This window comes from Canis lupus, chromosome 27 (genome assembly GCF_048164855.1).
Source record: "Canis lupus baileyi chromosome 27, mCanLup2.hap1, whole genome shotgun sequence".
In the NCBI taxonomy this organism is placed as follows: Eukaryota; Metazoa; Chordata; class Mammalia; order Carnivora; family Canidae; genus Canis; species Canis lupus.
This window is the reverse complement of record NC_132864.1, coordinates 43,491,709-43,505,184: the sequence shown is the minus strand read 5'-3', so window position 1 is coordinate 43,505,184 and position 13,476 is coordinate 43,491,709. Positions and strand designations below refer to the sequence as shown.

The 13,476-nt window shown below is 36.7% G+C and overlaps 1 protein-coding gene and 1 long non-coding RNA gene across 3 annotated transcripts in view; one reads left to right on the top strand and one right to left on the bottom strand.

Moving 5' to 3' along the window:
* The window catches only part of PCDH15 (protocadherin related 15), an 876,905-nt gene that overhangs the window by 641,776 nt on the left and 221,653 nt on the right, over positions 1–13,476 (top strand). The gene's annotated exons all lie outside the window — the stretch shown is intronic.
* On the bottom strand, positions 2,861–12,788 carry LOC140619085 (uncharacterized). 2 transcript variants are annotated; one of them, XR_012019002.1, is made up of 3 exons: positions 12,641–12,788; positions 9,315–9,535; positions 2,861–3,023 (listed from the first exon to the last, which is right to left on the bottom strand). It is a non-coding gene; the product is annotated as an uncharacterized lncRNA (long non-coding RNA). The 2 variants fall into 2 exon arrangements; XR_012019003.1 differs by having other exon boundaries at positions 9,401–9,535.

Genomic DNA, 13,476 nt, shown 5'->3' with positions numbered 1-13,476 from the left:
TCCTTATATTTTCTTATAGATGCATTAACAGTTTCAGCTTTTATAAGTCTTTACATCATTTTGAGTTGATCTTTGTATATGGTGTAATATAGGGTTCTATTTCATTATTTTGCATGTGGATATCCAAATTTCCCTACACCATTTGTTGAGGACACTAGCCTTTCTCCATTGCCTTTTTCATTCTTTTTGAAGATCAGGTAACTGTATAAGCAGGGATTTTTTTTTTTTTTTTATGGCCTCTCTACTCTGTAACATTGGTCTATTTGCCTGTTTTTATGCCAGAGCAACTCTGTTTTAGCTTAGTATCTTTGCAATATACCTTGAAAACAGGAATTGTGATAGCTCTGTTTTTGTTGTTTTTTTCCCCAAGACTGCTTTGGCTATTTAGTGTCTTTGTGGTTCCATATAATTTTAGAACTATTTTTCAACTTCTGTAAAAAAAATGCCAATGGGATTTTGGTAGACATTTAATAGAATTTCTAATTGCTTTGGGCAGGATGGACATTTTAACAATATTAACATTTCCAATTCATGAACATGAGATGTCATTCCATTTACTTATGTCTTCTTTATTTTCTTTTTCATTAATGTTCATCTGTTTCATCAATGTTTGTCTTTTTCATCAATGTTTCATCTATCATGAGAGACAAAAGCAGTCATTATAGAATGATAAAATGTTCAACTCATTAGAATAATATAATGATTATAAATATAAATTCATACAGAGCAGAGCATCCAAATATATAGGCAAATGGTGAAAATTAGACAGTGAGGTAAGAGTAGGAGACTTGAAAGACCACTGCCAATTCTAGATAGAACATCTACAGAAAAATCAACAAGGAAACAGCAGAGTTGAGCAACACTGCAGACCAACTGGCCTGATAGATACAGACAGAATAATCTACCCAAAAGGAACAGAATACACCTACCTCCTGAATGAGACATGGTACATTCTCCAGGAGAGATCACATATTAGGTCACAAAATAAGCCTTAACAAATTCAAGAAGATTGAAATTATGCCAAGTACTTTTTCAACAAGAGTGGAATAAAATTAGAAATCGATAATAGGAAAAAAAAATCTGGAAAATTCACACATATCTGGAAATCACACAGTACATTCTGAGCAACCAATGAATCAAAGAAGAAAGCAAACAATAATGTAGAAAATAGCTCAAGACAAATGCAAAAACACAACATATCCAAACTTAAGGGGTGTAGAAAAAGCATACTAAGAGGGAAGTTTATGGCAAATGTCTAAATTAAAAAAAGAAAGATCTCAAATATACAACATAACTTTACACTTCAAGGAACTAGAAAAGGGAAGACAAACAAAGCCCTGAGTAAGCACAAGGAAAGAAATAAAAATTAGAGTAAAAATAAATCAAGCAGAGAACATAATAACTATAGAAAAAAAAATCAATGAAACTAGAAGTTACTTTTTTTTAATATTTTCAGACATGAAGTATCTTTATTTTTTTTGAGGTTTCTTTTTTTTTATTTTTTATTTTTATTTTTTTATTTTTTTATAAATTTATTTTTTATTGGTGTTCAATTTGCCAACATACAGAATAACACCCAGTGCTCATCCCGTCAAGTGCCCCCTCAGTGCCTGTCACCCATTCATCCCCACCCCCACCCTCCTCCCCTTCCACCACCCCTAGTTCGTTTCCCAGAGTTAGGAGTCTTCATGTTCTGTCTCCTTTTCTGATATTTCCTACCCACTTCTTCTCCCTTCCCCTCTATTCCCTTTCACTATTATTTATATTCCCCAAATGAATGAGACCATATAATGTTTGTCCTTCTCCGATTGACTCATTTCACTCAGCATAATACCCTCCAGTTCCATCCACGTTGAAGCAAACGGTGGGTATTTGTCATTTCTAATGGCTGAGGAATATTCCATTGTATACATAGACCACATCTTCTTTATCCATTCAGCTTTTGATGGACATCGAGGCTCCTTCCACAGTTTGGCTACTGGGGACATTGCTGCTAAAAACACCGGGGTGCAGATGTCCCGGATTTTCACTGCATCTGTATCTTTGGGGTAAATCTCCAGCAGTGCAATTGCTGGATCATAGGGCAGATCTGTTTTTAACTCTTTGAGGAACCTCCACACAGTTTTCCAGAGTGGCTGCCCCAGTTCCCATTCCCACTAACAGTGCAGGAGGGTTCCCCTTTCTCCACATCCTCTCCAACATTTGTGGTTTCCTGCCTTGTTAATTTTCCCCATTCTCACTGGTGTGAGTGGTATCTCATTGTGGTTTCTATTTGTATTTCCCTGATGGCTAGTGATGCGGAGCATTTCCTCATGTGCATGTTGGCCATGTCTATGTCTTCCTCTGTGAGATTTCTGTTCCTGTCTTTTGCCCATTTCATGATTGGATTGTTTCTTTGCTGTTGAGTTTAATAAGTTCTTTATAGATCTTGGAAACTAGCCCTTTATCTGATACGTCATTTGCAAATATCTTCTCCCATTCTGTAGGTTGTCTTTTAGTTTTGTGGACTGTATCCTTTGCTGTGCAAAAGCTTCTTATCTTGATGAAGTCCCAATAGTTCATTTTTGCTTTTGTTTCTTTTGCCTTCCTGGATGTATCTTGCAAGAAGTTACTGTGGCCCTTTATGAATTCGGCTACAGTAACTTCTTGCAAGATACATCCTAGAAGTTACTTTGTTGAAAAGATAAATATTGACAAACTTTTAGCTAAGAAAAAAAGAAAAGTCAAAATCAGAGATAAGAAGAAACATTGCAACTGATGCCACAAAAATACAAAAAGTCATGAGACTATGAAAAATCATAAGCCAACAATTTGTTTTTGTTTTTTTTTTAATTTTTTATTTATTTATGATAGTCACACACAGAGAGAGAGAGAGAAGCAGAGACACAGGCAGAGGGAGAAGCAGGCTCCATGCACTGGGAGCCCAATGTGGGATTCGATTCCGGGTCTCCAGGATCGTGCCCCGGGCCAAAGGCAGGCACCAAACCGCTGCGCCACCCAGGGATCCCAACAATTTGGATAACCTAGAAGAGATGGATAAATTCCAAGACTCATAAAGAAAAATAAAACCTGAATGATCTAATAATTAATAAAGAGTAATCAGCAACAAAAAAACTCCTGTCAAATGTAAATCCAAGATCAAGTGGCTTCATTGGCAAATTCCACCAAACATTTACAGGAGTAGTTAATACCATTCCTTCTTAAACTCTTCCCAAAATGTTGGAGAATAGAGAAAATGTCAAAACTCATTTTATTATGCCAGGATTGTCCTTATACCAAAGCCAGTCAAAAACATGACAAGAAAGAAAACTATAGGCCAATATCTCTAATGAATATAGATGCAAAAATCCCCAACAACATATCAGCATACCAAAATTCATTACCACATTAGTAGGATCATAAACCATGATACCTTGACTGAGCCCCTGGAATTCAACGTACACACACATAACGTGATCCACGACATAAACAGATGAATAATTAAAGTTACATAATCATCTCAATACATACAGAAAAATAATTGGATAAAATTCAAAATCTTTTTATGATAAAAACAAACCATGTCCAGAAAGAATGGGCCTCCATTTAATTAAGGCCATAAATAAAAAGCTCATAGCTAACATCATACTCAAGAGAAAAAAGCAGAAATCTTAGCTCTAAAAAGGTCAGGAACAAGGCAAGGATACCCACTCTCAGCTCTCCTATTCACCATAGTACTGGTAGTTGTAGCCAGAACAATTAGACCTCAAAAGAAAATAAATTGCATTCAAACAGTAAAAGAAGAAGTAAAATTATCTCTGTTTGCAGATGACATAATCTTATATGTAGAAAATCATAAAGACTCCACAGAAAAGAAATATTAGAATTAACATACAAATTGATCAAAGTTACAATATACAAAAATCAATTACATTTCTGTATGTTAACAATGGACTATCTGAAAAGGCAAAATGAGGAAACAATCTCTTTACAACAGCATCCAAAAGGATAAAATCCTTAGCAATAAGCTTAGCCAAGGAGGTGAAATAATTGTGTCCTGAAAACTACAAAACAATGATGAAAGAAATAAAAGAGGACCCAGATAAAGAAAGGTATCCCATGTTCATGGATTGGAAGAATTAATACCTTTAAAATCCCCATTGTACCCAGTAAGTCTTGATGTGTGGTAGAGCAAGCTCTCTCACATTTTCTTTAAGAGGTTCTTAACTTTCTTTATAACTGTAACAGCTCCCTTCTGTACCTTTTGGTCTACCAGCATAAAGAGCCAAAAACAGGCAGCCTCGATGGCCCAGCAGTTTGGCATCACCTTCAGCCTGGGATATGATCCTGGAGACCCGGGATTGAGTCTCACGTCAGGCTCCCTGCATAGAGCCTGCTTCTCCCTCTGCCTGTGTCTCTGCCTCTCTCTCTCTCTCTCTCTCTCTCTGTCTGTCATGATAAAATAATATCTAAAAAAAAAAAAAAAAAAAAGAACTAAAAACACTTGGTCAACTGTTAGTGTAGGTTTAATGGAAACCTTAGTCTGTCTCTTTAGTGGAAGCATGACTCTTGTCCCTAAAAAAAAATTAGGACCTCTGAGCCTCAATTTGCAAGGACAGGAATCATATATTCCCCAAGTAGTTCACTCAAGATGATGGTGATAGAGGCCACTCATATCTCAAACCCTGACTCTCATTCTCACCTGGTCTTTTTTTTTTTTTTTTCACCTGTTTCCCTATCAAGAAAAGTGCTGTATGATGGCCATCACTGCCTTAGCCCTATGGAAACTCATCCCCAAATCTGCCCTTAGCTTTTTCTTTAAGAAGTTATTCCAATACTACCAGGCCAGCCTTGTTGGATGGTACAGTACATTATGGCCAACTAGGACCCTATAGTTATATGCACATAACTGTACCTCTTTTGCCATAAAATGAGCCCCTTGGCCTGAAATGATGGCCATGTGGAATCTCACGGACAATAAATCAGGTGTTTAATACCCTTTAATTTAATTAGTTATTTAACACCACATTTAGAATATGCATTAATCACTGTGAAGATAGATCATAGTAAATGAGTCTTTGAGTTCACCTACTTTTGGCAGTTTTTTTTTATAAAGATTTTATTTACTTATTCATGAGAGACACACAGAGAGAGAGATTGAGAGATGCAGAGACACAGGCAGAGGGAGAAGCAGGCTCCATGCAGGGAGCCTGATGTGGGGACTCAGTTCCGGGACCCTGGGATCATGACCCCAGCCGAAGGCAGATGCTCAACCACTGAGCCACCCAGGCATCCCAGCAGTTTTTGATTCTATAAATCAAGCACTACCCTTGTTGGCTACCCTACTATCTTGCCTTAGAAGCACCACGATCCCTATGCTTCATAGCAGTTCAGCTGCCATTCGAGCCTTGCTAATTGTTATGAAACACTTCCTCCATCTGCCTCTGACATTTGAGTACTGCCACCTGGATTCAGAACCCATATTCTAGAATTCTGCTGTTCACACTGACACTAAGAAATGCAGTTCCATAGCAGCAAGATACGTACTCCCTCCTTGGCCTACAGAGGAAAGCCACCCGTGAATACCCTGGTAATGCCATTGCACCTCAAGGTGTGCCATTCTTCATTGCTTCAAGGAAGGGATGTTACGGAGGCCTTCCTGGGGAGCAAAGTTAAGTGGTGTCTTCTCTCACCCCACATTAACAACTTATACTAAAATGCTCATAGCCTTGAGTCTCTGACCACTTCTTCAAATCTCTGACAGTTCTAGAATTTATACCTTGTTCATTGTAAGCCATTGTTTTTTTCTGGAGCATCAGGGAATAACCTGCTAGTGAGTTAAGATCAGCTCCAGATGTCCTTACCACAGTTTTAAGCACCTTATATATCAAAAAACTCTCTTGTCATTCAGAGCTGTAATTTGCTCCCTTTACCCCAGCACAAGGAAGATTGATTCTCAGGTATATTCCCCTAGATGCCACCAGTAGTTGTTAACCATATCCTGCTGTCCTTTTTGGTAGATAATCTTATTCTTCCCATAGCGGGGACAATTAGCTCTGCTGCACCTTGACCTTGGTTATTGTTACAAAAGCAGTGAAAGTGGATAGTGATAGATCTTGAGGAGGGTGTTCATTATCTCGTGAGACACCTACTTTACATGGGGTCATTTTATAATCTCCTGGGAAGGGCAGACTGCTACCTTATAGCAATAAAAAGATGATAAATGTCTCATTCAGAAGTCCCAGAAAATTAAGATGTTTAAGGTTTTGAAGTGCTTCCAAGTACTTTGAGTTGGAGTAGAAGATGTGTCAGGGCTGTGGATGCATCTTTCTTTATTATTACATCTTGAGCGTTATTTTGAGTACATTCCATCCTCAACTACAGGTAAAAGGCTCCTTTTAATGATCCAGTAGAAGTATGTGGCTTTTACCTCATGCTCTGAGTTGATACTGGGTGGTCCTAAGCTTAATTTTCCTTTTTAATGCTTCTATTTCACTTAACAATCACCATTTTTTTTGTAAATAACTATAGACTGATAAACCTCAAACTACATGGACATGGCATTAATCCATAAATGGACTCTCCACTTGTACCTCTGCCTAGACCACTCCGACTCTCCATATGATTCATGTACTCATAAAGGTTTCAGAGATCCTCACTGAAGAATTTATCAACTTTTTAAGTTCCTGATTACATATTGGACTACCTACATTGTGTGTCTGAAGGAAGACATATTTTTTTTTTCTTTTGCTTCTTTCCTTCTTTTTCTTTTCCTTTCTTTTCTACTACTAAATATTTATTCTCTACATTAAAAAGACACATGGTTCATCGAGTTCTTGCTTAGTGAATTTCTGATTCACTCTATGTCAATCTATCTTTTTCAAAAAAACTACACTGCTTTTAGCAAATCTTGGCTTGCTTTGAGAAAAGATAATGCAAGTTTGTGTTTCCATCTTTTATTGACTTCATACTTTCCACAGAAGAGCATTATCATTTAGGACTGTTTCTATAACAAATAGATCTCAGATAGACTTCAAAGATACACCAAATAATAGAATTTTTTTTAACATAAATGACCTATTTTTCTACAGATAACATGTATATATAAATATATTTTTCATTTGTCATTTGGAGTCCCTAGCCCTCTTGATATATACATCAGATTGAATGGAACCTAAGATTTCTGGTTGGGGTTGGCCAATTGGAGGAAGTTATATCCTTACAAGACCATTCTATCTCTGAGTTCCTACTTCAGTGAATGCTCTCTGTTTTATACCTTGAACCTGTATATGTAAAATTTAACCCTTGCAGCAGTCATCAATGCTGCAGTGATGCTATGTAACAAGTAATATCATCTCTTCATGACACACAATGTGAATAGTCACTTCTCTCACTCTTGGGCCTCAGGTTGGTAGGGATTAGTAGGAGTTGGTAGTGACTGGTAAGGGTTGTGGGGTTGGTAGGGAATAGATGGCAAAGGTTGGTAAGGGTTGGTAGGGGAAGGTCAGCTTGGGTTGACTGATCTTAGCAGGCCCCCAACAGGTGTGGGTCCAGCTCAGGTTGAAACATGCTTCACAAATGTCTTACTCAGCACCAGCACCTACTTTGGACATGTTTCCTTATGAAGGTCAAGAATACAAGAGGCCACACCTAATTACACACATAACCACACGTGCATATAACATACATCTTCTTGAATGGGAGCTCCTGCAGTGTCACTTGGTGAAGGGAATGGGGAGAAATAGTCAATAACAGGGAGAAAGTAGAAAATCAGAACAATAATTCAGTTTATGATAATCCATTTTAATTTACACTAAAATCTGCTTATACAGACTTTCCATCAGAGATTCTATTTGACCAGGCTAGTTAGAGGAGGTGGGAGCATTTAGGAAATACAAATAGTTTCTTTTATTGTTCAAAAATGTTCTGGGATCCCTGGGTGGCACAGCAGTTTATCACCTGCCTTTGGCCCAGGGCGCGATCCTGGAGACCTGGGATCGAATCCCACATCGGGCTCCCGGTGCATGGAGCCTGCTTCTCCCTCTGCCTGTGTCTGTGCCTCTCTCTCTCTCTCTGTGTGTGACTATCATAAATAAATAAAAGTTTAAAAAAAAATGTTCTTCAGGGGCACCTGGGTGGCTTACTTGGTTAAGCATCTGCCTTTGGCTCAGGTTATGACCCCAGGGTCTGGGGATCAAGTCCTTCATCAGTCTCACTGCTCAGTAGAGAGCCAGCTTCTCCCTCTTTCTTTGCTGCTCCCCCTACTTGCTCTCTCACTCTCTCTCTCTTTTTCAAATAAATAAATAAATAAAATATTTTTTTTGATCTTAAAAAAAACCCAAAGACACATTGTTCTTCAAATTCTGTTGAATGTCTGAGCACAGGTAGTCTTCCATTCTTCTCTCCACCCACACCACACAGAGCCCTCCCAAAGCCTATCTTTCTGGCTTTTCTCCATATCTTCTCTTCTTCTTCAAAGAAAAGAAAGGAATAGCTTTTCTTTTAGTTACACAACTGTTTGATAATTATCTTTTGACTAGACTCTTGCAACCATCATTTTTTAACCTAAACAATAGCAAATCAGTATATTTTCCTCTGAGGGGAAAGTGTATTTCCTTCTTGAGAGTCATGGTTGTAGAAAGTATTAGAGATGATTTTATACAATTGTCCATATACTACTTTTGAATTGTTGAATGTAATTTGAAACCCCTACTATAATTATGCAAGAGAGGAAAATTTACATATTTTAAAGTATATTGCTGCAAAATATTCACCAAAATGCTGATACTTTAAATTGTCTTGTTATTTTTACTACCCTCACCATCTATTTGCATTGTGAACCACAATTGAAAAAAATGCAAAATATGAATGTGGATGAATAAATGAATGTTAATTAGTAACTTTTTTCTTATAATACAGCAGGGGAAATTATACCAAAATATTAGCTAACTTTAAAAAAATATATTAGCTAACTTTATAGATAAGGTAACAGGGGGTTAGAAGTTTTATGGCTTGACCATTTTCACACATCTATTTATTGATTCAAATACCACTTGAACTTGGATGTTCCTGCTACTAAAGCCAATTATATTTTTCTGCCACACTGCACTGCCTTTGTTGAAAACCTTCACATCTCATCCTATCCACTTCCAAAGCAAAGAAAAAAATTTTATGAGAAAGGAGGTGAAAAAATTCTTTAAAAATAAAAATCTGATCTTAAGCCAAATAAATATGTAAAAGGTTGCATTAAATGTATTTTTATACTTATTTTCAATTGCACATATATATTCATCATGTTTCAATCTGATCTTTTCAGAGAAGAAAGCCCCGCTTACTTTTATGATGTTTCCTAGCAGCTAAAGAGGGAAGAAAAGTCTATTCATAGGGGCACCTGGGTGGCTCAGTCAGTTTAGCATCTTACTCTGGTTTTCCAGTCAGGTCATGATCCCAGGGTCCTGAGATTGAGCCCTGCATTCAGCTCCATCTTTAGCATACAGTGTGCTTGAGATTCTTTCTCTCCCTCTTCCCCTCCTGCTTGCGCGCATGCTCTCTCTCTCTGAAATTAATACATCCATTAATTAAAAAGTCCATTTTTAAAAGCATAGTTTACCTAAATGAACTTATGCATTTATATGTATTGGTCATATTTTTCATAAACTGTTGCTTATGCAGTAGAAACCAATATCTCTCATTTTTATCTATTCAAAGTTGCAGTGGTTCCTTGAACAAATCTTCTATCAGTTATATCATCATGAGCTTGGCATAATATAAGTATAGCAACTAAAATAAATTATAAAAGCATAAAATCTTAAAGGTGGAAAGCACCATTCAAATAACTATTCTAAAAAAAAAACAAATAACTATTCTAGAACAACCTTTTAATTTTAAGAATTAAGAGAAGGAGAATAAAGACAATATAGTTAGCATGTTAGAAGGAGGGCTCAAACCAAGATCTTTCATTTCTAAGTTCAGTATACTTTTGACTACAATAACAAAGAAGGACCCTACCCACATTCTAGTGCCCAGTAAAAATCTTCTCATACATCTTAATAGTATACTGTGTGTTTGATATCTAAATTATATCTGATTCTGTTAACCCAGTTATATAATCTTGCATTGTGGTGGTTATATTTATTTTTTATGCTTGAGCCATAGTATGTGATTGTAATGATGAAATTAATTTATATACAAAGGAATGTATGATTTTTCTTGTATGTTTTATTTCTACCAATATCCACTAATTTAATTTTTTAAAGAAAATTTTTATTGATGATTGATTGATTGCAGGAGTTCTCTAACCTGACATTGGCATCATGGGTAATACAAAGAATTTTTACAAAAAAAAAAAAAAATTCAAAATTTAAATTACCATAAAATACCTAAGAGAGTTTCTAAAACCCAGAAGTTATGTACAAAGAGCAAATCTTGACCAAACCATTGAAAAGGTAATAGTTTAAATGTTTGTACTATCACGTAGCTGAAGGGTTCTGTAGGACACATTTTTTTCACCTTTATTGAGGTGTTAGTCACAAAATTGTATGATATTTGAAGTATACAACATGACCACTTAATATATGTATACATTTTGAAAGGATTCCCCCAAATAATGTATAACTCACTTTTGATATTTAGTAAAGATGCATGAAGGGGGAAATCTTTTTGTTTATTACTCATAAAATAAATACTTTAAAACGGCATGTGATGTCAATGCTATTGAGCTCATTAGGTTCATTAAACAATGATTTAAATTTTATAGGAAATTCAAAGTAGCCTCTAGTCAGCTCCAGCACATTAAGGACAAGATGCCATACCATGTAGCCCAACAAGCTTCAAATGCATGTCCCTTCAGAGCACAATTTACTGTTTTTCTTTGGAAGCTGGGAATTGGCTGTGATGTTTACCACCTGGCCATTATTTTTATAGCTAAAACTATGCATTAGGGGATCATCCATTTCTCTTTCTTTGACTTCCTTTATTATTTAGTTATATAGTCAAGAGTCCATGGGACATAAAAGCAACATAATATACAGGAAAAAATAATATAGTTAAGGGATACTGGCAGAATGATGAGATTACTAAAAGCACATTTGGAGAAATTTATCAACACCAGATTCTTCTTGCCATTTCATTGCAGATAAAAATTAACCATAAGACAGTGAAATTAAATTACCCCAAATTGGTTACTTATGAATGGCTTCATCACTTTTCATTTAATTGAGTTTTTTATCAAATGGAACTAAACAAGTTCTGCTTTGCAGGACATTTCTTTTGAATAGTGGTTAATGTTGGTAGGAGGAAAGGAGGAGGCATGGGCTGAAGAATTGGCAGCATAGTGGTAGAGAGAGGAAATTAAAATAGAAAGCGGGGGTGCCTGGGTGGCTCAATTCGTTAAGTCTGGGACTCTTGACTTTGGCTCAAGTCATGATCTCAGGGTCATGAGATGGAGCCCTACATCAGGCTCCCTGCTCCACAGGTAGTCTACTGGAGATTCTCTCTCTCTCACCCTCTGACCGTGCCCCCACCTGCCTTTCCTCTCTCTCTCTCTCTCCCTCCCTCTCCCTCTCTCTCATAAGTAAATAAATATTAAAAAAAGAAAAGAAATGAAACCAGCATCTTGACAAGATATCTGCACTGCCATGTTCACTGCAGCATTATTCACAATAGCCAAGATATAAAAACAATCTGAGTGTTCATGGACCAATGAATGTATAAAGAAAGGGTGGTATATATGTACAGTGGTATATTATTCAGCCTTTAAAAACGACAAAATCCTTACATTTTTGACAATGTGGGTGAATTTTTGATCTCACTAAAAATGGCGGGTAGTCTTGGTCCTAAAGAGGCTGAAAAAACAGTGTTAAGGCATTGAAATGACATCATTCACAAGAAGAAATTAATGAATTAACACAGTTCAACAAAGTAGCACTGGTTACATAAATTTAGTTGACTTTTCTAAGCAAGTTTGTTTTTCTGATTTTTCTCTTTGATTGTCACTCAGTTGGAAATTGCAAATCCCATGAGCTCAGGGATAATTCACAAGTATGTAAAACCTTCCACAGATTTAATGTGGACACTTGGTACTTTCAATCTTTATTTTTTTTAAAATGTTGTAGATAAAAATATTCAGGGAAAATATCCTAGGAGCACCTGGGTGGCTCAGTCAGTGAAGAGTCTACCTTCAACTAAGGTCATGAACTAAGTTCAGGGTCCTGGGATTGAGCCCCTTGTCAGACTCCCTGCTCAGGGGGGAATCTGCTTCTCCTTCTCCTTCTGTCTCTCTCCTTGCTCATGTTTTCTCTCTGTCGCTAATAAATACATTTTTAAAAAGGAAAAAAAAAGTAGCTATTCTAGAACAATAGCATCATATTTTCCACAATTTTATTTTTTCCTGTATTTGGCTGACTGTCAGCTTTTGAAATGAGAAATGAAAAGAATATCTGGGACCTTGTTAGGATTTCTTGAGAATAAGCAAGCGACAATACGTAAGTGCTAAATGGATTTTTGAGAAATTGTCTGGATTCCACAGACATCTGTGGACATTCAGCTACATTCATTATATAACATTGATTGCAAACATTTTAAAAATAATACTACCATTATTAACATGTACTTATTGCAACATACCAAGTGCTTCTAGTGGATGAGCTTAGTCAACACTCACAAAATCTGGTGCAGTAGGTACTAACAATATTATCAGTTGACCTGCAGACTCCAAGAAGTGAAACATTCACCACAACCATGTAACTGGCAAGTAGCAGGATCAGTTGCATCAAGGTGTGAGCTACCTAAAGAGCCTGTACTTATCTTAATTGGAGGCAGCCTAAAATTCTGAATAAGAGCACTGAGCGTGTCATTAGACAGTCTGAGGTTCAAATTCTATTGGTCTCACTTAGCAACTCTAGGACTTGGGACAAATTATCTAATCTACCTGAAATTCATGTTTCCTCATCTACAAAAGGGAGAGAGTTGGTCCAGTTTATAGAGTCCTCTAAGGCTTAAAGGAGAGAACCTATAATCCCCCAACTGTAATAATTCTGCAAGGTAGTGTGATTGTAGTAGTAGCAGTGGCAGCAGTATATCTTCCACATTTGATTTTCAGACCTATATTGAGATTTATCTCAGTCTCGATTCAGCCATCTATGGCATGAACCATTTTGCTGGGCTTCATATCATCCATACATTTCAAAAGCATGTCCTTTATGCCTTTGTAAAAGTGGCTGGCAACGTTGCAGAAGTCTCTAATGACCTACAAAGCTTGTTGCTTACCATCAGAGTCTTGTCTGGTTTGATGTTCAACGTGAGGATGAGTCATCCATCATCAGCTCCAAATCTAAATCACCATTCCTTCATCTAGGAAACATACTTTTTCTGTCTTAACTACCAAGACACTGTCCAGCACAAATGCGACGATAAATATGTAGGATAAATGAATGAATGAAAGCATGTGTGATGGAGTCAAATTAAATCTACCCAAAATTATTTTGTATTTTTAATGCA